General features: G+C 41.6%; 1 pseudogene; it reads left to right on the top strand.

Annotated features, from left to right (window-relative positions):
• The first annotated feature begins 10,561 nt into the window (after positions 1-10,561).
• Positions 10,562-10,680, top strand: LOC127618318 (uncharacterized; annotated as a pseudogene).
• The last annotated feature ends 12,575 nt before the right edge of the window (positions 10,681-23,255 follow it).

Consider the following 23,255-nt stretch of genomic DNA (forward strand, 5'->3'; position numbering starts at 1 on the left):
GGATGATACTACAGTGATAGTAAAGGAAGTGGAGAGTGTTAAAAAAGTAATGGAAATAGTACAGATTTTTTGTAAGGGATCAGGAGGAAAGGTAAATGAAGAAAAAACGGTGTATATGAGATTTGGAGGTGTGACAGATTTAACAAATCACTTCACTTTTAAGGAAGCAAAAGAAATAAAGATTTTAGGGGTTTTAATGGGGAAGGATGAAAAGAAAATAAGAGAAACCATGTGGGAAGACATATTAGGAGGTATTGAAAGAAGACTACATTTTTGGAAACTGAGGAACTTAAAGGTGGGGTATGTGATTTGCAAAACGGCCGGCAGATTTTGAAAATACACAACTCTAAGGTCCTACCTTCTCTCCTCCAACGCTGGCCCTGACTCCACCCATTCGAAAAACATGGACGCGCAATCATGCACGAGCGAAAACTCAGATGCGCAGTGTTCTAGCAGTGTTCTAGACTCACTAGTCAAACAGTGCATTCACCTGTCAGACAATTTTTCAGAGCAAATTGTTGACACAGCAGGAGGAGGGGTTCGCATACCACTCTTGAAAGGTGTAGAGCTGATTTTCTCATAACTGTAAAAAAAAGAACATAGCCAGCCCTGGCGTCTGTACAGCGGTCTTCTATTCAAAACAGGATTCATAGAAATGTGGAACAACCCCACTAGCACTATAAAAGCTCTATTCTCCATACATAAATACAATCGCTTCCTGTTACTGGGTCACGAGCTTTGGGTATGCGCACGAACGGGACACGCGCGCCAGGGTGGTGGGGGGAGGGGGGCATGGTACGACCGTTTGATTGACACATTTTCTGTCCAATGATTCTAGATGGTCTTGAAAATGATTGGCTGGAGTTTTTCGAGTCCTGCCCGTTCCACAGATGATTAAATTGCTTAATTTTCATTTCAGTGCTTCTAATTTACAGCCAGTAAGTGGGTTAGGAATAGGATTTCAAGTTATTTTGAAAAAATGGTCAAAAAAGAAACTCACATACCCCACCTTTAAAAAACTTAATTTGAAAGGGAAGGTTTTAATTCTGAATGTTTTAATGGTGTCAAAACTGTGGTATATTTTACATGTGTCATCTATGCCGTTGTGGGTAGAAAGAAGGCTGAAAAAATGCTTTCTAGATTTTTTATGGAAAGGGAAGCCACCAAGAATTGCATATAACACTTTAATAGGAGCAGTAGAAAAGAGAGGATTGGGTTTAATTGATACTGAACAAAGGAAAAACTGTTTGAGTGTGAAAATAATAAAAAAGTATTTGGATGATGAAAATAAAGCAGCATGGAAAAAAACAATGGAATATTTTTTAAATAAATGTGGGAATTTTAATTTGGGATATAATATTCTATGGATGAAAACAAAGAATTGGATGATGGAAGGGTTACCAGATTTCTACAAGGAAATTATGAGTGCCTGGGGGAAATTTTCAACCAACGTACATTATAATCCACAAGGTAGAGAGAACATTTTAAATCAGCCTTTATTCTTAAGTAACAGCATTTTAAATCAAGGAAAATGAATATTTTTTAAGAAATGGTGGGATGTGGGAATCACAAGAGTCAGAGATGTTTTATATGAATTAAAGAAGGGTTTTTACCAGTACAGTATATAGTAGATACAATGGAGGAGGCAAAAGAGGATTTTAGCAGACAAGAAATAATAAACAAATATGAAGTAATCAAAAAAGCAATACCCAAAGAGTGGATTAAAAGAATTGAAAGCATGGAAGAGGGGAAACAAGGAAGAGATGTGTATGTGAATTTGGGAGAAAAACTGTGTGCTTTTATGGATTGTACTGTGAAAATATTGTATTGATTTTTTAGAGATGGAGTTTTTAAAAAACCTTTTGTAAATGTGTACTGGCAACAGAAATACAAAGATCTAAAGGAAGAAAGTATATGGAACAATATGAAAGGGACTATTATAGAGACAAAATTAGAGAACTTGGAATATTTTATTAGACACAAAGTGATTTTTACAGATGCCATACTGAATAAAATCGGAATGGAACAAAGTGCCAATTGCAAAGTATGCTGTGAGGAAGATGAAGGTTTTTTACATATGTTTTTATACTGTAAAGCTCTGAAGGAGTTTAATGTAAAATGTAAGAGAATTATTGCAGAATTGGAAGGGGAGCAAGAAGCAGAACACACAAATTTGAACAAGATTGTAATGTTAGGGTGTGACAAAAAGAATAAGAATGAAAAGGTGATTAATTTGTTTGTAATGCTGATGAAAAGTGCGATCTGGGAAAGAAGAGTAGTTGAAAAACAAAAAAAAGTTGTACTGGATGTATGGCTGGTGTTTAAAAGAATATTGGAAAAATATATGGAATGTTTGTACAGTTAATTTAAACAGGAACAGAAAATGGATGAATTTTATAAGTTTTTTACTCCTGAGATTTACTTAGTGTTGAATGACTTGAATGTGGTATTGCAAGGAAGGAAATAATGTTTTTTTTTTTTTTTTTTTTTTTAAATGCAGGCCCGAACCTATCTGATCTCGGAAGCCAAGCAGGGCTGGGCCTGGTTAGTACTTGGATGGGATACTTCCTGTGAATACCAGGTGCTGTAAGCTTTTGCTTTTCCTTGTTTGTTTTAACTCATACACTTCCCCCTGGCTCAACTGGGATTTATTTATTTATCCTTGGAAATTGGTTGTTTGATTGATTTTCTTTCATTTAGCTTTCTCTGTGGCAAAGGACAGCCTGCTCATTTATCTTGCCTCCTACAGAAAGCAGTAGAGGGTTTTTTTTTTTTTTTGCTCTTTCTTGACTGCAACATACAGAGTAGGAAAGTACAAACAAAGTGCAGTGGACACATCCGAAAGAAAGCGTCCTGAGGTCATTTTTTAAGTAGAGAAGTGTTTTCTTTGGCCACTGGCTTATTATTACGTGTTAAGCATATAATTGTGCAGCTGAGTATGCCCTCTTTTAGCAAACCACAGGTATGCAGAAAAAGGTATTGTGAATTAATTTTAGTGAATGTACACGCACCAACAGAAGAGAAAGAAAAGAAAGAATTGTTTAATTGTTTAAGGAGTGTAATAAAAAAATATAAGGAAATAATAATGATGGGGGATTTTAACACAGTTTTCAGCAAATTAGACATGGCAGAGGGGATGGTTTTTAAACCGGACACAGGAAGGAAAGAATTAAATGAATTGATGAGAGAAAATAAATCAGTTGATGTATGGAGGGAAAGAAATGGAGGGAAAAAGGTTTATTCAAGGAAAAAAATAGTGGGGCATTTTATGTGTAAAACAAGAATTGATTATTTGCTATGTACAAGAAATATGGAGAATTTTATTGAAAAAATCAACTATGAAGAAACCAGTTTTAGTGATCATAAGTTTTTACGTTTCAAAATAGATTATTTTTGTGTAATGTGCAAAGGGGACCGTGCACATGGATTTTAAATACAGAGATTTTAAAGAATGAAGGTTATGTGGCAGAGATAAAAGGCATCATAGAGAAAGAGAAGGATAATGCAATGTATCAAGAAGATAAAAGAATGTGGTGGGAGAATGTTAAATATCTAGTAAAAAAATGTTCAATAAAGTATAGCAGAATCTTACAAATATGTAAAAGACATAAAGAAAAAGAAATAAAGGAGACGTTAGAAAGAGAATTAAATAATGAAAATAAAGACATAAAAAAGATAAAAGAAATAGAGGAGAAACTGAAAGAAATAGAAGAAAAAGAATATGAGGGGGCAAGATTAAGAAGTAAGTCCAAATATATGGTGGAGGGGGAGAAATGCACCAAGATTTTTTTTGACTTGGAGAAAAAAAGGGCAAAAGTTGGAATAATAAAAGAAATAAAAGGGAGAAGTGGAGAGCTTGTGGAGGGGAATGAAAAAGTGCTAGAAGAGATAAAGGTTTTTTTATGAGGATCTTTTTAAAACAAGAGGAGTGGAAGAGGAGGAAAAAAAGAAACTGTTAAATTATATTGAAACAAATTTAAGTGAAGAGGATAAAAACGAATGTGAGGGGGAAATCAAGAACGAGGAGATCGAAAGAGCGATAGATCAACTAAATAAAAGGAAAAGCCCAGGGATAGATGGTTAGGGAAGTGAATTTTATATACGTTTTAAGGACATTTTTTTTTTTTTTGCCAAAATATTTTTAGTAAGATTTCCTTCATGTAAATACAATCACAATCTTGTTAATACAAATTTGTCTATGCAAACATAATGACTGCATTACATGAATTTAAACGCACCGTTAAAAGGCAAGAATTAAGCAGGAAAAAAACTAATACAGTGAACACAGCTTCTCTCTTCAACATAGGTCATTAAGCATAAAAAATAAAAACATAGTATAACATATAATCTTATCTCAAATTATACATTCTTCCACTTTTATTTAAAGTGAGATTTAAACTTAAGCTTAAATTGTGGAACTACAGGCTTGTTTCAAAAGTCCAAAGAATCATCCATCAAATCTAAGTCCTTAATAAAGTCTATGAAAGGTCCCCAAATCCTATCGAATAAATATTGTTTAGATTTCCTAATGTATGTTATTCTCTCTAGAGGGAGGCTGGACATCATCTGCTTTAACCACTGGGTGGCGCTGGGTCTGTTCACATTCTTCCAAGACAAGGCTATACATTTCTTTGCAGACAACAAACTTATATTTATAAAAGTACATTCAGTTTTGCTATAATCATGTTTGTCTGGGTATAAAGCGATTAAAACAATTTTGATCCAATACTATCTGTTTAGAGGTAATTTTTTCAATTACATTTTTTACCTCCTCCCAGAAGATTTTTATTTGCCTGCATTCCCACATGCAATGTATTAGAGTCCCTCTAGAGCCACACTTTATGCATACATCCGGTATATTATTATTATATTTATTTAGTTGTACAGGTGTAATATATACGCGCATGAGCCATTTATATTGTAGCATTCTAAGACGGCTATTTATAGACATGGTATGGGTTTTAACACAAGCCCTTTCCCACTCCTGTTCTCCAAGCGATAATGACAGATCCTCATTCCATGACATAAGTTTATCCCTCAAATTCTATGCTACAGTGGAGATCAATAGATTATAAAAATCAGAAATAATGCCTTTTCTCAATTTATTTTTAACCATCAACTTTTCCAGCGATGTAAGGGGAGGTTTACTTAGATTACTATGGTTCACTTTCACAAAACTTCTCAACTGAAGGTATTTAAAATAGTGTTTTTTATCAAGCTTAAATTTGGATTGTAACTCTTTAAAGGACATAAATATATCAGACTCTGATGAATAAAGGTAATTAATTGTTTTAAGTCCTACAGATGCCCATCGTTTGAAAGTTGCATCTGCCCTTCCTGGTACAAAGAGCTGGTTGCCCCATATTGGGCTAAATTGTGACGAAATGTTTGATTCTTTGAAAGATTTACTTACATCATGCCAGACTTTAATCATATTTTTTAGTATTGGATTTCTAGTTTGTTTCTGTAGGTTTTTTGCCCTGTCGGAAAACATGAACAATGGGAGAGATAATTTTAAATCATGAGACTCCATTTCGACCCAATGTGGATTGTTTTTGTTTGAAAAGTAAAAGATGATAGTCCTTAACTGTGTTGCCCAATAGTAGAATTTAAAGTTGGGACACCTTAGCCCTCCACCATCGAATGGTAAATAGAGTAAGGAGAGACGACTCTTGGGCCTCCCATTATTCCATATAAAGCCCGCAGTAATTTTTTTCAACCATATAAAAAGTTCAGGAGAAGGTGGCAGCGGAACGTTTTGAAAAAGGTAAAGTAACTTTGGCAGTACATTCATTTTTAGAATATTGACTCTTCCCATTATGGATATAGGCATGGTTGTCCATCTGTTAATTGAATAATTTATTGTTTTCATTAGATTCTCATAGTTAGTTTTAACAACCTGATTCAATACTGGAAAAATCTGGACACCTAAATAGGTAAAATTTTCCACTACTTTAAATTGAGTAATCTCACGGATAGAATTGGTCCTTTCAGCTACATTTAATAAGAGAATGGAAGATTTAGTATTGTTTACTTTATAACCTGAAATTTTCCCAAACTCCTGAATCACTTTCACCACCGCCGGGATTGACGTCTTAAGGTTTGTCAAAAATAAGATGACATCATCCGCAAACAAAGAGTTTCTGTGCTCCGTGGTTCCCACCATAATTCCCGAAATTTGTGGATGGATGCGAATGGCTGTTGCAAAAGGCTCTATTGCTAGCATAAATAGCAAGGCAGAGAGTGGACATCCCTGCCTGCAACCCTTTTAATTTTAATTGGCTCTGAAAATAACTTGTTTGACATGATTTCCGCAGTCGGGTTATTATAGAGTATTTTGACCCATTTAATAAAGTTAGTTCCACATCCAAACCTTTCCAAAACATGAAGAAGATAGGGCCATTCGACCCTATCGAAGGCCTTTTCTGCGTCCAACTGTTGTAAAGGAATGAGTCTGACCCTCAAAAGTCACCAATAATTTGGCCGGGTGGGCCACTCCGTGTCGCAGTCCCAGTTTTCGTAACTCCGCTCGAACCGAATCAAACTGCTTCCGTAGTTGGTGTAGTCCAGCTGCTGTGTCCGGATACATCCGTACCTGTTGATTTTGGAACCGGATGTCATTTTTTGCTCGTGCTGCTGCAAAAATCACCTGTTTATCCTTATAGTTGAGGAATCTCATTATGAGAGTGCGAGGTGGTGTGTTGCTGTCCCTCTTAGGTCCAATTCGGTGCGCTCGTTCTATAACAACTGCCCCTGTGCCGAGCATCCCCGGTAACCACCTCTCTAAAAACACACATGGGTCCTGTCCTTCAGCTCCCTCTGGCAGATTGACCAGTCTTAGATTGTTTCCTCTAGATCTTGCCTCGAAGTCCATAACTTTGTCTTCCAGTACTTTCTCATTGGACTCCAGTGTGTTCACTTTAGCACGTAGAATTTCTATCACGTCTTCTGCATCAGAGATGCGGGTTTCTGTTTGTGATACTCGCTGGTTACAGTCATTTATCTCTTTCCTCAGACCGTCAATGGACTCCACCACTTTGTCGAATCTAGAGGAAAAATCCATTTTCATGAAGTTGACAGTGGACAGTATTTCGTCCAACTTGCTGTTCTGGGCTTTCTGTTTATCTTCTCCACCAGACGCCGCCATTAGAGCAGAGCTAGCATTAGAGCAAGGACTCAGGCTAATATTAGCATTAGCCTTCTGCGTTTCACCACGAAGATGGTAGTCCGTCATCTTGGGTTGTTTTGATTTTTCGCTTGCTTCTTGGCCAGCTTTTGCTGTTTTAGGCATTATTCTGTCCACACGAGTGTATTAGCGCGCCACTTTGTTGCAAAAGAGAAGGTTTTAAAGAAATTTTGACAAGAACAGCAGAGCGGTACAAAACACGTCCTTTCACGTGGCCGCCATAACCGGAAGATCCTTTAAGGACATTTTAATAGAGATTTTAAAAGACGTTTTTGAGGAAATTTTTAAAGTGGAAGAAATGAATGAAAGGATGGGAATGGGGCTGATGAAGCTAATATATAAAAGGAAAGGTGAAAAAACTGATTTAAAAAACTACAGGCCAATAACAATGTTAAATACCGATTTAAAGATATTAGCAAAGATTTTAGCAAACAGGTTAAAAGAAGTGATGCCACAAATAATAAAAACAAATCAGGCATATGCAGTAAAAGGAAGAGACATAGCAGACATAACGATGAGCATAAGGGACACAATACAATACATAAAAGAAAAGAATGATGACGGGTATGTGATCAGCTTAGACTTCGAAAAGGCTTTTGATAGAGTGGAGCATGAATATTTGTTTGGGGTTTTAAATAGGTTTGGGTTTGGTGAGAATTTTATGAAATGGATTAAGATTTTATACAAGGGGGCTTTAACAAAAATAAAATGTAACGGGTTTTTAACAGAATGTTTTAAAATAACTAGATCAATTAGACAAGGATGTCCACTCTCAGCTTTATTATACTCTCTTGTAACAGAACCTTTGGGCCTAGCAATACGAAAAGAAGAGAAAAATATAGCTGCAAGCAGCGATGGCGGGAATTGAGTAGGCTGTCCTAGAAATTAGGATTTTAGGGATTTTAATGGGAAAGGATGGGAGGCAAGTAAGAGACAAAATGTGGGAGGAATTGATAACAGGAATAGAATGGAGGTTAAATTTTTGGAGAATGAGGGCTTTAAATTTGAAAGGGAAGGTTTTAGTATTGAATGTTTTAATGGCCTCAAAGTTGTGGTACGTTTTATATGTGACAGAAATGCCTTTGTGGGTAGAAGGGAGGTTGAAGAAATGTTTTCTCTGGATTTTGTGGGAGGGTAAACCCCCAAGAATAGCATACAATACCTTATTAGGACCATTAGAAGAGGGGGGGTTGGGGTTAATGGATATTAAACAAAGGAAAAACTGCTTAAGAGTTAAAATAGTCAAAAAATTGTTGCAAGATGAAAATGAAACGGAATGGAAGAAGGTTATGAAATATTTTTTAAACAAATGTGGGAATTTTAATTTGGGAGAGGATATTTTATGGATGAAAACAAAAAACTGGATGGTGGAAGGATTACCTGACTTCTATAAGGAGATTTTAAGTGCTTGGGGGATTTCTTAAGTGTAATAGATTATAATCTGAAAGGAAGAGAAAACATCTTAAACCAACCTCTGTTCTTAAACAAAAGGATTTTAAGAGATGGGAAAGAGATCTTGTTTAAAAAATGGATGGAGGTGGGAATAACAAGGGTAAGAGATGTTTTGTATGAATTTAAAGAAGGGTTTTTACCATCACAATTTATAATGGATGCAATGGAGGAAGCAAAAGAGGAATGCAACAAACGAGAAATAGAAAATAAATACAAAATTATCAAAAACGCAATACCGAAGGAATGGATTAAAAGAATAGAAAACATGGAAGAATGGAAGGAAGAGAAAGACATTTATGTCTGCCTGAAAGGGGAATTATGTAATTTTAAGGAGTGTAATGTGAAAAAGTTTTATTGTTATTTTAGAGATGGTGTTTTTAAAGAACCAGTAGTTAACAATTTTTGGGTACAGAGATTTAAAGATATGAAAAAAGAAAGTATATGGAGAAATATGAGGGGAAAGATTGTGGAAACCAAACTGGAATGTTTAGAGTATTTTACAAGGCACAAAGTAATTTTTACAGATTGTATTTTAACTAAGATTGGAATGGAACAGAATGCAACATGTAAAGTATGCAAAGACGAAGACAAAGGAATTTTACACTTGTTTCTATACTGTAAAGAGTTGGAGGGTTTTTACAGAAAATGCAAAAAGATGATAAAATAATTAATTGAGGACTGGGACGAAGAGGTAATAGAATTGGAAAGGATAGTGATGTTTGGATGGGAGGAAAATTGTCAAAGTAAAAAGTTTGTGAACGTGTTAATAATGTTGATAAAAAATGTAGTATGGGAGAAATGTGGCCAAAGAAGGAAGAGTGGTGCTTAATGTTTGGAATGTTCTTAAAAAGAAAACAGAAAGATATATTGAAGGACTGTATTGGTATTTTAAGTATGAAAACATGTTGCAAAGTTTTTATGTCGTTTTTACTCCAAGGGTTTCTAAAGTTTTAAAAGATTTAGCATGGAATGTACATGGAAGTGACTTGGTTTTTTAAGTAATATTTATGTACTAAATGTTTTAAAGAAATATAATATATTTCTGCCTGTAGAAGATGTCTTTTAATTTATTTTATTGTATAGGTTGAATATTTTTTAACTCTGAATCCTTTTCTTATGTACATCATCTTGATATTCAATAATCTGTAAGAAAACAATGATTTTGTATTTATTGATTGATAATATTTTCAATAAAAAAAAAGAAAATGCAGGCCCGATCTCGGAAGCCAAGCAGGGCTGGGCCTGGTTAGTACTTGGATGGGAGACTTCCTGGGAATACCAGGTGCTGTAAGCTTTTGCTTTTCCTTGTTTGTTTTAACTCATACACTCCCCCCTGGCTCAACTGGGATTTATATATTTATCCTTGGAAATTGGTTGTTTGATTGATTTTCTTTCATTTAGCTTTCTCTGTGGCAAAGGACAGCCTACTCATTTATCTTGCCTCCTACAGAAAGCAGTAGAGGGATTGTTTTTTTTGCTCTTTCTTGACTGCAACATACAGAGTAGGAAAGTACAAACAAAGTGCAGTGCTTCCAAAATTTGGTGGACACATCCGAAAGAAAGCGTCCTGAGGTCATTTTTTAAGTAGAGAAGAGTTTTCTTTGGCCACTGGCTTATTATTACGTGTTAAGCATATAATTGTGCAGCTGAGTATGCCCTCTTTTAGCAAACCACATGGATGCTATGACACAGGTATGCAGAAAAAGGTATTGTGGACAACTCCTGTGAAATTGAATGAATAGAGAGGAGGCACTTACCTTTTCAAAAAGAGAAATAAATAAAAATAGACAATGTCTGAGAGGAAAGGGCCTGTTGTCTCTTTTTTAGAGCTGCAGTACAAGACATATTTTAATGATGGGAGAGCAGCATAAGGATGCGTGCAGTGCGCTTTCTTTAAATGGCCTGCTGGTAGCTGCAGCTCTCGCTTACGGCCATACCACCCTGTGCAGGCCTGAACGCGTCTGATTTCGGATGCCAAGCAGGGCTGGGCCTGGTTAATACTTGGATGGGAGACTTTCTGGGAATACCAGGTGCTGTAAGCTTTTGCTTTTCCTTGTTTGTTTTAACTCATACACTCCCCCCTGGCTCAACTGGGATTTATTTATTTATCCTTGGAAATTGGTTGTTTGATGGGAGACTTCCTGGGAATACCAGGGGTGTATTCCAGAAAGCTGGGTTAATTTACCATCAGATTAACCCTGAACTATGGGTTGATTAACCCAAAACCTGCTTACTCGGGGTGTGTCGGTTCCAAAACACCTGTGTCGAGTTAGTTTATTCAACCTACTGCTAATAACCTCAAGTTAATGCGCGCACACGGCGAACATATAAAGGCATTTTCAATGGAACGCCGAATTGAGGAGTCACCATGGAAACTAAGGGTGAAAAGTTACGTGCCGCGTACTTCTCTGATGCGGAGTTAGAAGTTTTAATGTTGGCTTATGAGGAGTTCAAGCCCATTATAATGAAAAAAGCAATACAGCTGCATATGCGAGGGAAAGACAATTGGCTTGGCAAAAAATAACTGACAGAGTAAATGCATACATTTTTTTTAATTACATTTTAAATATGCTTGCCTTTCTTTTGTTAATTTGCAAAGTTGAACAATTGTCTTTTTGAGTGTGTGGCATGACTCGACAAGCATTTACTTTTCTCTACATCAGTTTCTTAAGAATACAGTGCAATGTATATTGACAAGAAATATTTAGGCCTCTTGTTTTATAAGGTGTAATCTTTCTGGAGCCAAAAGAACTCTTTCCCAAGTCAAAATGAAACACAAAAACATTCTCCAAAAAGGTAACATTTTATTTTAACTGTTGTAAGATCAATGTCTTAAGTTACTTTTACAGTATTCTTCCTATATAGCTAATATAAAGAAGGCTGAGGCCCGTCTAACTGGCGGTGGTCCACCTCCACCTCCTCTCACCCCATCTAAGGAGTTGGCTCTTTCACTTAATAAAGGTCGCCCTGTGGTCGATGGTATTCCAGAGGGCACTTCATCAGACTTTGCTACCTCCCACAACAACTCAAGTGACTTGGTACAATGTAGGTATACCATATTAGTACTTATGATTATTTTGTCATATGTTTGGACAAAACGATCATTAACTCTTGTCATTAGGAAGAAGGCTAAATGCTTCCCAAATGCAGTCATTGTTTCACTTGTGCATTATGCATACATATTCTATTTTACAGCATATGCTGTATACAGTAATCTGTTTTTTTATTCTTGCATGTTCCTAATTCCTTTATTCAGTGTCTTTCATACTTTAGTAATTTATACATTGAGTATCTTTTTTTTCTTGCAGTTGCTGATGGATGCATTGTATTATTGGATCCTCCTGAAAACACACAGTCTGTCACAATTGTTAGTGGTACATTTTAAGAACCAGTTGCTTTTAGATCTTTCACTTTGTCTGCCAGAAAAAGTAACCTTGCATATTTCCACTCTAGAATGATGATGAAGAGACCACATCTGCTGTGACTGAATTAGAAAGGGCTGGGAGACCCACAGAGGTATGATGCATATACTGGACAATGCATAGCTTTTTAGATGGAGTGAAAAATGTGTCATTTGTCCTGTGACAGAATCTAGCTGGGGATGTACATGCAGATGAGGGTCCATCTACCTCTACACGTAATCTTAGCAGTGTAAGAACTTGTCCCTGGTTGTCCTTATATACATAATGTTACTATGTGGCAGATTTTCTTCTTTAACCATCTTATTTACTTTGCCTTCCTAGTTGTCTGCAAAGGAGCTGTATAAGGTCCATCTATTAAGGCAAATTAAAAAAACTGACATGGACATGGACCTTATACAGCTTCAGCTAGAGGAGAAAAGGCTGGCCATTAAAAAGGCCAAACTTGAAATAGAACTACAGGAGCATCGCCTTAAGGTGAGAATAATCATATGTGAACATGAATCTAAGCATTCTGCCATCTCTGTGGTCTGCTAGATTCAATGGGTTTTGTTCTAGGTCATCTTCATCAGGACAGGGGAGATGCCTCTCTCCTCTTATTGTGGCAATGTTGTGAAGTACCACACAAGCAACTGTGATGTCACATGCCCTATTTGGAGTGACCCTGAGCCCACGCAGACACTGAAACCTCGCCTTCAGAATGCCTATTGTCATCTCCACCTTGGCCCGTGTTCTGCTGTGAGACAGGTTGAAGCGTGTCTGTGGTCCGGGCTCAGGATCAGGTTAGGGTGTCATCATATAGGGGAGGCAAGGGTGTCCTCTGTCCCCCAGCAAGTAACCATAGAAGTGTCCTGTAATGTTTGAGGTGTTTTGTAAATGTAATAAAGACTACAAGCATTTGTCTAACAAAACGTACCCTGTTGAAATTTGTTGCACAGAGATGACTCTCTAAATATTCTGGCATCATGTACACCAGGCCATTTTGCCTCAACATTAGTGATGAGGTGGGTTGTATCACATATTACCTGTGGAGAACAATAAGTTTATTATTTGTAACACCAATTGTAAAAAAGCCCATGTTCAGTTTGTGTTCATTTATTATAAGAGCTGTGCAGCTATTATGTTGGTCATTGATTTGAATGTGAGGAGGTGTGGCTTAATTTGAGATCACGCAAGAGCGGATCAATTTTTCTTTTCGGATCCTGAGGAAAAGCTGAGGTCCTGCAATCTTACCTGTAAAGCAGTAAAATAAGAGTGATCAAAATCTCTTTCTGCAGCGCCTTCACTTTGTGAACTGCAGGAAAGAATATTTGTGCTCTTGATTGGCAGTGGATGGTATTAAACTTCGCGCTGAAGTTCCATATTGACGATTCTTGAATGTGCATCATTGAAGATTGTGAGTTACATTTGAGTATTCATTATATTATTATTGTCACTTATTCACTGTTTAGTTTTATGAATGGCTGCTACATTATATTTAATGTTATATGAGAGTGCGGTTACTTGATTGAGTGAGATATTATGTTAATAGTGACAAACGTGATCAGCCATATATAGAGTTGTAATGTTTCAGCATTTCTTCTGTGTTAATTGCTCATCTATTCAGTTTATGTTACTTATTACGTTATTTGTTTATTGTAGAACCACATTTGAGAGCCATACATCAACGAGATAAATACTCAGTAATACACATCCTAGATTATACACCTGCATTTATTCGTAGTCGTCGGCAACCGTCCGTCTCGGGAGACGATGGTGTAGCTTGGTGCGTCTATCTGCACCGCCGGGAATGGCTGTACAGACCAATTCTAGAGTGGCAGTCCTTGCCGCACTGGGCGCAGGAGAAGGGGGATGGCTGGTCAGGCTGCTGTTGCCGCTGCTTCCGCCTAGCTCTCTTTGCCACGGCAGTGTCGTTTCGTGCCGCTTCTGCTTTGATTGTTACCTGCCGGACTGCTTGTCGCCAAGCGGAGCGATCATCAGCCAGTCTCTCCCATGCGCTGGGGGCAATGCCGCATTGCTTCAAGTCCTTTTTGCAGACGTCTTTGAAGCGCAATTTGGGGCGCCCTGTGGTTCTGGTGCCTTCAGCCAGCTCGCCGTAGAGGAGGTCTTTGGGGATGCGGCCTGCGTCCATCCTCCTGACATGCCCAAGCCACCGCAGCCGTCTTTCAGCTGAGCATTGCATACAAACTGCTCATGTTGGCTCGTTCCAGCACCTCGGTGTTGGGGATCTTGTCCTGCCACTTGATATGCAGTATGCGACGCAGGCACCGCATGTGGAAGCTGTTGAGTTTCTTCTCGTGCCTTACGTAGGTGGTCCATGACTCGCTGCCATAAAGGAGCGTACTGAGCATGCAGGCTTGGTACACGCGCAGTCTGGTCGTCTCAGTGAGGCTAGAGTTGTTCCACACTCGCTGATTTAACTTGGCCATGACTGCGGCTGCCTTGGCGATTCTGCTGTTGATCTCAGGGTCGATGGATAACGAACTTGAGATCGTGGACCCAAGGTACGTGAAGTTCTCAACAACGTCCAGGCTGTACCCGTCGATGGCGGTGTTTGGAGGGGTCTCTGCTCCTGCATCATGACTTTGGTCTTCTTCAGGCTGATGGTCAATCCAAACTCCTTGCAGGCGTGTGAGAGGCAGTTGACAAGCTGCTGGAGTCCGTCTGCCGTGTGTGAAGTCAAGGCTGCGTCATCAGCGAAGAGCATCTCACCGAATGAGTACCTCTGTGACTTTGGTCTTGGCACGGAGACGGGCTATGTTGTAGAGCTTGCCGTCCGACCTAGTGCGGATGTAGACACCCTCGCTGCAGTCTTTGATGGCGTATTGGAGGAGCATGGAGAAGAAGATACCAAAGAGTGTGAGGCAAGGACGCAGCCTTGTTTCACTCCACTGCTGACTGGGAAGGCTTCGGATGTTGCGCCGTTGTAGCATACTGTGCTGTGCATATTCTCGTGGAAGGACGTGACCACTGCAAGCAGGTGCGGGGGGCAACCAATCTTCTGCAGCAACCTGAAGAGTCCGCTTCTGCTGACCAGATCAAACGCCTTTGTGAGGTCGATGAAGGCGATGTAGAGTGGCATATGCTGCTCCTGACACTTCTCCTGCAGCTGGCGTAGTGAGAAGATCATGTCTACTGTTGATCGGCCATCCCTGAAGCCGCACTGGGACTCGGGGTAGACGCGGGAGGCGAGGGTCTGCAGGCGGGCCAGAGCGACGCGGGCGAACACTTTGCCTACAATGCTGAGGAGGGAGATGCCCCGGTAGTTAGGGTTAGGAGTCGGAGTCGATGGAGTCGATGGTGTCATCTGCTGACACTCCCTCGCTGAGGGCGTGTTCCAGCCTGCTGATGAACTGCTGGGTTTTCTCAGGATTGCTGGCGCAGCAGGCATTTATGTGTGGGCGACCCTTCTTCTTGGAGTGGTACAACCTTTTGGGTGTAGTGCGCACCTTGCTTGCTACGAGGGCGTGGTCCGTATCGCAGTCGGCACTGTGGTAACTGCGGGTGAGGAGGACGCAACCAATATCCGCTCTTCTGGTGATGACCAGGTCAAGCTGGTGCCAGTGGCGGGATCGGGGGTGCCTCCATGACACCTGGTGGATCTCTTTACACTTGAATAAGGTGTTGGTCACACACAGGCCGTGGTGGCACAAGAGCTCGAGCAGTCTCTGGCCGTTCTCGTTTATCTTCCCCCTCCCAAAGCTTCCGAGGCAGGTGGGCCAAGCCTTGTGGTCAGCTCCTACTCTTGCATTGAAGTCTCCTAAGAGGAAAAGGCCTTCAGTGCTGGGCCACCTGGATATCGCTTCATCTAGGGCCTGGTAAAACTCATCTTTTTCCTCGGCGGTGGAGCAGAGGGTTGGGGCGTACACGCTGAGAATGTTGACTGGGCCAGAAGACGTTGACAGCCGGAGGGTGAGTATCCTCTCTGTGCCTGCTGTGGGGAGCTCGGTGAAACTGACAAGTGTGTTCTTCACAGCGAAGCCAACACCATGTTGCCTGGGTTGGTCTGGGGACTTCCCCTGCCAGTAGAAAGTGTAGTTTGTTTCCTTGATGGTGCCGTTGTCAGCCAGCCGGGTCTCCTGTAGGGCGGCAATGTCGACGTTCAAGCGTGATAGTTCCCTGTCAATGACGGCCGTCTTCCTTGCGTCGTCGATCTGCAGAAGGTCTGCGGTTAGTCCTGGACACATAGTCCTGACGTTCCAGCTAGCGAAACGAAGAGCTGGAGGCTTCTTTCTTGGTTCTTCCTTTGACTTGCCTGGTGCGAGTGTTTAGTGGCCCACTATTCGAGAGATGCCTCTCTAATCCCCACGCACCCAGTGGAGCAGGTGAGCCATGGCGGGACGGCACCTTACTGGCTGGGGGCTGCCCAGCTTAAGGCGGGCGGTGGCTGTCCAATGAGGCGCGATGACCTCTCCCACCGTCAAAGGGGACCCCTGGCGCTCGCTTCCTTCGCCAATCGGACGAGCTTATAACCGGTAACTGCCCCTCCCGTGTTGAGTCGACATCTTGCGATGGCGCTGGAGTGTCCTCTCCAGTGGAGCTACAGAGCCTGGGCAGGGTTATATGGAGAGCCAGTTGTTGCCCATGCAGCAGGCCCCCTCTCCATGGGCTGAAGAATCCAAGGGAAAGACAAAGTCGATACAACTTGGCTCCAGCTGCGCCGCAGGAGTTGCCGGTAAAGACAGTACTATGTCAAGCCGCCTTAGGGACTCCAGCTCCGGATTTTCTGTCAGGGTTTACTCCCTTAGCCTATCCCCAGAAGGGGTATACCGCAAGGCAGCGGAGGTTTGGAATCAGAGTTACCTTCTCCTAGATGAGCTACCATCCAAGGTTGACGAGCCCCATCTGCCCGAGCTGACTGGTTTTGAGGCTCAGAGGACCGCCTTTGCCCCTTCTCCTGTTAGTGGAAACGGTTTCGCCGGGCTTAGTAGCTAAGCCACACGGGAAGGCCAGGAGCTGGACTGGGTTGTCAGAGGCTGTTTGAGACGCACACCATTGGGGCATTTTATAGGGAGTGGGAGCTTATCCCCACTACCACCCCCGGTTTTAACAACCTTCGAAACCTGCATTTATTATCGCGGAGGATTCATCATACATCAGTGCCTGAGACTGCATCTCGACGACCAACTTCACATCGCTATTCGGACATCTGAACATCTTAAAGAATTGTAGAGACTAACACGGACTGTTGCAATCATTGTTTCACTGCCTAATCACGAGACCAGCTAACATCTGTATCCTTGAAATTCAAAGCTGTTGAAATAATTCATTGTTTATTTTGTTTATTATTTTGCGCAGGCCTACGCTCTTCATATGTACATTTTCTTTGCATTTGTGTAATCCTTTGATGGTGAATATGTACACAGTGTATTTGAATATTGTTATTCAACGTTAGTAAATAGTAAAATAGTACAATTTAGTACAACTGCCTGCTCTTCATTACTCTCGTGGTCATTGGACATCTACATGTGGTAATCGGCCCTCTGTAATGGTTGGTATCGTAATAGCAATTAGTGCAATACAGTTCCTGTTGTACATTTAATGGTCCTACGAGCCGGATACTCTAACCGTCTCAGCTATGATGTCCAGGCCCAGGGAGGGAATGATAGAGGATGAAGTGGTTCGGCCACGCAGAATTACTCGACAGCCGTTGTATCTTCAGGACTATGAGGTTAGTCATCCTCAGAGGCAACTCACATTTGCAGATGAGCAGGTCAATATGGTGATGAATGCTGATGTTCTCTCATGTATTCGTGAAATGAGAGAGGAGAGCAAGCAGCTGCGACAAGATGTGAAACGCATCTCAGATATAATCGCTAGTTCTCCTGTGTCAGCTCCACTACAGGTATCATCACCTTCACGGCAATCACTTAGTGCAGAAGATGGGGTATCTTCTACACCGATGGCTACAAGTATTTTGGCCTCACATCAGGATGATCGAAATCAAGGTCAATCTGAGTATATGCCATTGGTGCCTCCAAGGGATGATTCTCTGCACGCACGTCCTGATGGTCATCAAAATCTTATTGAAGATCTTACTAATCGTCTAAAGAGAGTAGGTGGACTGAGTGATAGTCAATTACATTCAGGCCAGTCAACACCTCAGTATACTGAACCTCCTCAAGGTGTGAATGACTCACCGCGACACGTTCCTGACCGAGCTGCTAATGTCCGTGGTTTGCAGCAGAGTCAGTCTAATCCTCCTTATTGGCAGTATGATGATGCCATGTTGTTGCAGCCCAATCCACCATTCTACCCCCATCAAGTTTTCAGTCGTTCTTATGCAGATGCACATACTTGTCATTCGCATTCAGAGTATCGGCCCATTATAAATCTTCATGATCCATACCATGGGGAAAGAGTGCACACTTTGCAAGAAACTGCCTTAGCTGACCGTTCTAGTCCTCAATGTCAACAAGATCTTAGAACTGAACACTATCGTGGCAACGGGCGGCTGTATTCGTCTGATCGTTCATATCCAATTTTGGATCAAGATCTTAACCGTCCTTTGCACCCACTGCCAGTGCAATATAGTGGGCCTACACCAACAATCCCAAATTTCATTCCTGATGATCCACGAGAGTTCACCAGACTTAAGCTCGCTTTAGGCAACGTACTGCCTGACGACGCTTCTGAATCTTTTAAGTTTCAAATACTAATGGATCATTTGAAATTGGAAGATGCTTTGCTTGTTGCAGATTCTTACAGTCACAGTCGTTCTCCCTTTAGTGATACTATGCGAGCTCTTACCGACATGTATGGGCAACCACATCAGCTGGCATTGCAGCGGATCACCAGTTTAATGGACGGACCCACAATCAAGAGTGGTGATGTAAAAGCATTCAAGGGATTCGCTCTTCGTGTGCGGGCATTAGTTGGAATGTTGAATCAGTTGGGTAGCCCAGGTTGGACTGAGCTGAAGTGCGGTTCTCATGTATCTCGCCTCTTAGCTAAGTTACCTTATGACCTAAGAGCCAACTTTAAGAGATTTTTTAACCCTCTTCAGACTCCGATTCCTACTCTGCTTGACTTGGCAGATTGGCTTGAATATGAGGTTCGCGTGCAGGTGGAGGGAACCCAGTACAGCACCTACCTTGATTATGAGAAGCATGGCCCCTGTAAAGATAAGAAGTATGGTTTCCCACCTCGAAAGCTTACTACTGTCTGCATGGAGGAGAGCATAAGGGAGAGTCAGTAGAGAACACAAAGACAGGGCCAGTGTCCTCAGATAGGATACAGGAGAAGCCCAAAATATATTGTCCGTTCTGTGATACCATCCAGCATTACATGAATCAGTGCTCAAACTTTGAATGTGAGGAGGAGGAGCAGCAGCTGTGTGTACGAGGAGGACCAGCAGCTGTGTGTACGAGACTTGGGTGGACATTGCAAGGTCCATCAAGATTCCTTCACCCTCGTCTTCAGCCCCAGGAATGTCTCTTTGTTTCTTGTGTGACACCAGATTCTGAACTCTTTAACCAGGTCGAAAAGCTGTGGAAACTGGACATTTTACCTTATCGATCCGATAAGGTAGTCACACGCTCACGTCAAGATTCAGAAGCCTGAATTGTGGAAGAAAAGACTATTAGAATTAATGTGGATGGAGTCAATCGATACGCTACCCCATTACTCTGGAAAGAGTCACTTCCCCCGTTGAATGCGCCAAAGGAGGCTGTCCTGGCTCTCCTATGTAGTACGGAGAGACGATTATCCAGAGAGCCAGAAAGGGCCATCACTTATAATGCTGAAATTCAGAAGTTGCTGCAGGCAGGCTATGTCACCCCGCTATCAACTGAGGAGTGTGAATTGAGTCCTCATTCGTGGTATATACCACACCATATGGTCCATCATAATGGGAAGGACCGTATCGTATTCAATTGCTCCTTTGAGTTCCAAGGCCAATCTCTGAATGAGTATCTTTTACCTGGGCCTACTCTCGGGGCAAGCTTGTTAGGAGTTCTCCTCCACTTCAGGGAACACCCTGTAGCTGTTTGCAGCAATGTGCAAGGCATGTTTCGTCAAGTCTGTCTCCTTGATGAAGACAAGCCTTTCCTCAGATTTCTGTGGCATAATGGCAATACTGCTGAGCCTCCAACAATCTATCAGTGGGAAGCTTTGCCCTTTGGAACCACTTGTAGCCCCTGTTGTGCTACATTTGCCCTTCAGTCGCAAGTAGGGAACTACCTTGAACCAACAGATGATGTGCGTCAATCTGTTGAACACAGTTTCTATGTAGACAACTGTCTAAAAAGTGTACCAAATGAAGAACAGGCTGAGAAATTAGTACACCGATTACAGCATCAACTTATGGACGGTGGATTTGAGTTGCGACAATGGGCCAGTAATATTCCAACAGTCAATAACCACTTTCTGTCTGAGCTAAAATCAAAGAGCAGTGAGATCTGGATTAACCAAGAAACAGCCAATCCTCAAGAGCGTACCCTTGGACTGATATGGCACTGCAAATCTGATACTTTGGTATACAATTCATACCAGAAAGAGGAAGGTGAAACTACCATGCGTAAGATCTACCGCACACTTGCGAAGCAATACGATCCCCTTGGATATCTGATTCCTTTCACTACAAGGGCTAAGATCATTGTGCAATTGCTCTGGGGCAAGAAACGAGGTTGGGATGACCCTTGCCTTCCTTCTGAATTACTGGCTGCTTGGCAACAGTGAGAGAATGAGCTTCCTCAGTTATCAGAGATCTCTCAGCCCAGATGTTACAGCTCCAGCATCCAGCATGCAATCAAGAGATGCAGCATTCATGTATTCTGTGATGCTTCTGAGAGAGCCTATGGCTCTGTTGCATACTTGAGTACTGAGGACGATCAGAACAATATTGATGTAGCCTTTGTGGCCGCAAGATCCAGAGTCGCTCCAAAGAAACAGCTCTCCATCGCACGCTTAGAACTTTGTGCTGCAGTGACAGGAGCACAGCTGGGTGCTGTATTGAAGAAAGAGCTGACTTTAGACATCCACAACGTTGTGTACTGGTCTGATTCTACCACAGTATTCACGTGGCTGCAATCTGATTCTTGCAGGTACAAAGTATTTGTTGGAGTCAGAGTATGTGAAATACAAGAGTTGTCTGACGCAAAATCCTGGCGCTATGTGGATTCGTCGACTAATCCAGCCGATGACATCACACGAGGTTTGGCATTGACTAAACTGGCTCAAGACAATCGCTGGAGGCAGGGTCCAGCCTTCTTGATGCAACCCAGCTGCAATTGGCCAAAGGCACCTGAAGGTCAAACCCTTGATGATAGTCAGGAGCTTAAGAAACCTGTATTCAGTGGGTTGCTTAATGAGACTGCAATACCTCCCATTCCAGACTTCCATCAATTTAATAGCTATCAAGAACTTCTGGAAGCCACAGTGCAGTCCCTGCATGGGGCGGCCGGCAGTAGAGAACCACCAGATGCAGATGAATTCCATGATGCAGAATTGACTCTTCTGAGGCATTGTCAAATGCAAGATTTCCCTGAAGATTTCGCCTTGCTCAAGGAAGGAAAGACTCTCCCAACCAGCAGTCGGCTGATAGGACTTGCACCTGAGAATAACAAAGACTCCAACCTGATCAGAGTGGGTGGCAGACTTAGAAGATGTGACGGCCTGGCCAAAGATGTTCTACATCCTGTGGTTTTATCTCCGACTCATTCAGTGGTGAAACTCCTCATTAAGCACTATGACACCCAATTACTTCATCCTGGGCCTGGACGGGTGTTTGCCGAGCTACGACGAAAGTTCTGGATTTTACGAGGGAGAGAGGCAGTTAAGAAACATCAGCGTTACTGCACCGAGTGCCAAAAGTGGAGGGGTCGACCAGAAATTCCAAGGATGGTAGACATTCCACCTTCCAGTCTTAGGTTATTTAAGCCTCCCTTTTATTCTACTGGGGTTGATTGTTTTGGTCCCCTTACATTAAAAGTAGGCCGTCGTACAGAGAAAAGGTGGGGTATTCTCTATAAATGTCTCACCACTCGAGCGATTCTCCTTGATCTACTGGATCTTATGGACACTGATTCATTCTTGTTGTCCCTCAGATGCTTTATTTCACTTAGGGGAAAGCCCTACGAGCTTCTATCTGATCAGGGAACCAATTTCAAAGGGGGGAGTCATGAATTGGAAGAGGTTTTCAGTCAGATACAACCCACTCTCAGAGAACAACTAGCCAAAGAACAGATCCGGTTTCGCTTTAATCCTCCCAGTGCTCCTCACTTTGGGGGCTCCTGGGAAAGAGAAGTGAGGTCTTTGAAAACAGCCCTACGAACCACACTGGGTGCTCAGGTTGTCACTGAAGAGGTATTGAGGACGGTCTTAGTAGAGTTAGAAGGTATCTTAAATTCAAGACATATGGGTTATGTCTCCAGTGATGTGGCCGATCCAGACCCTGTGACTCCAAATTCATTGCTGATGGGGCGGCCTGACTCCTCATTACCTCAGGTGGTCTATCCTGAGTCAGATCTGCTCAGTCGGAAGAGGTGGAGACACAGCCAGATTCTCAGTGATCAATTCTGGAAGCATTTCGTGCATGACTTTCTGCCTACTTTACAGGCACGTCAGAAATGGAATTGAGAGAGAGAGAACATTACAGTTGGAACTGTAGTCCTTATAGCTCTGGCGAGTGGGTACTGTTTCATCCATCATTCCTAGCTCTGATGGTAGAGTTAGAACTGCTGTTGTTAAAGTGAAAGATCATACGTACACTCGACCAGTTGCCCGATTGATTAGATTACCTGCTTTACCGCAGGGTTTAGATGATGCACAGTAGTAGATTTACTACAGGCAAATTTGTCTACCGAATTTGGGGGCAGCTGTAAAAAAGCCCATGTTCAGTTTGTGTTCATTTATTATAAGGGCTGTGCAGCTATTATGTTGGTCATTGATTTGAATGTGAGGAGGTGTGGCTTAATTTGAGATCGCGCGAGAGCGGATAAATTTTTCTGTTCGGATCCTGAGGGAAAGCTGAGGTCCTGCAATCTTACCTGTAAAGCAGTAAAATAAGAGTGATCAAAATCTCTTTCTGCAGCGCCTTCACTTTGTGAACTGCAGGAAAGAATATTTGTGCTCTTGATTGGCAGTGGATGGTATTAAACTTCGCGCTGAAGTTCCATAGTGACGATTCAATGTGCGTCATTGAAGATTGTGAGTTACATTTGAGTATTCATTATATTATTATTGTCACTTATTCACTG

Source organism: Xyrauchen texanus, chromosome 24 (assembly GCF_025860055.1).
Source record: "Xyrauchen texanus isolate HMW12.3.18 chromosome 24, RBS_HiC_50CHRs, whole genome shotgun sequence".
Lineage (NCBI taxonomy): Eukaryota > Metazoa > Chordata > Actinopteri > Cypriniformes > Catostomidae > Xyrauchen > Xyrauchen texanus.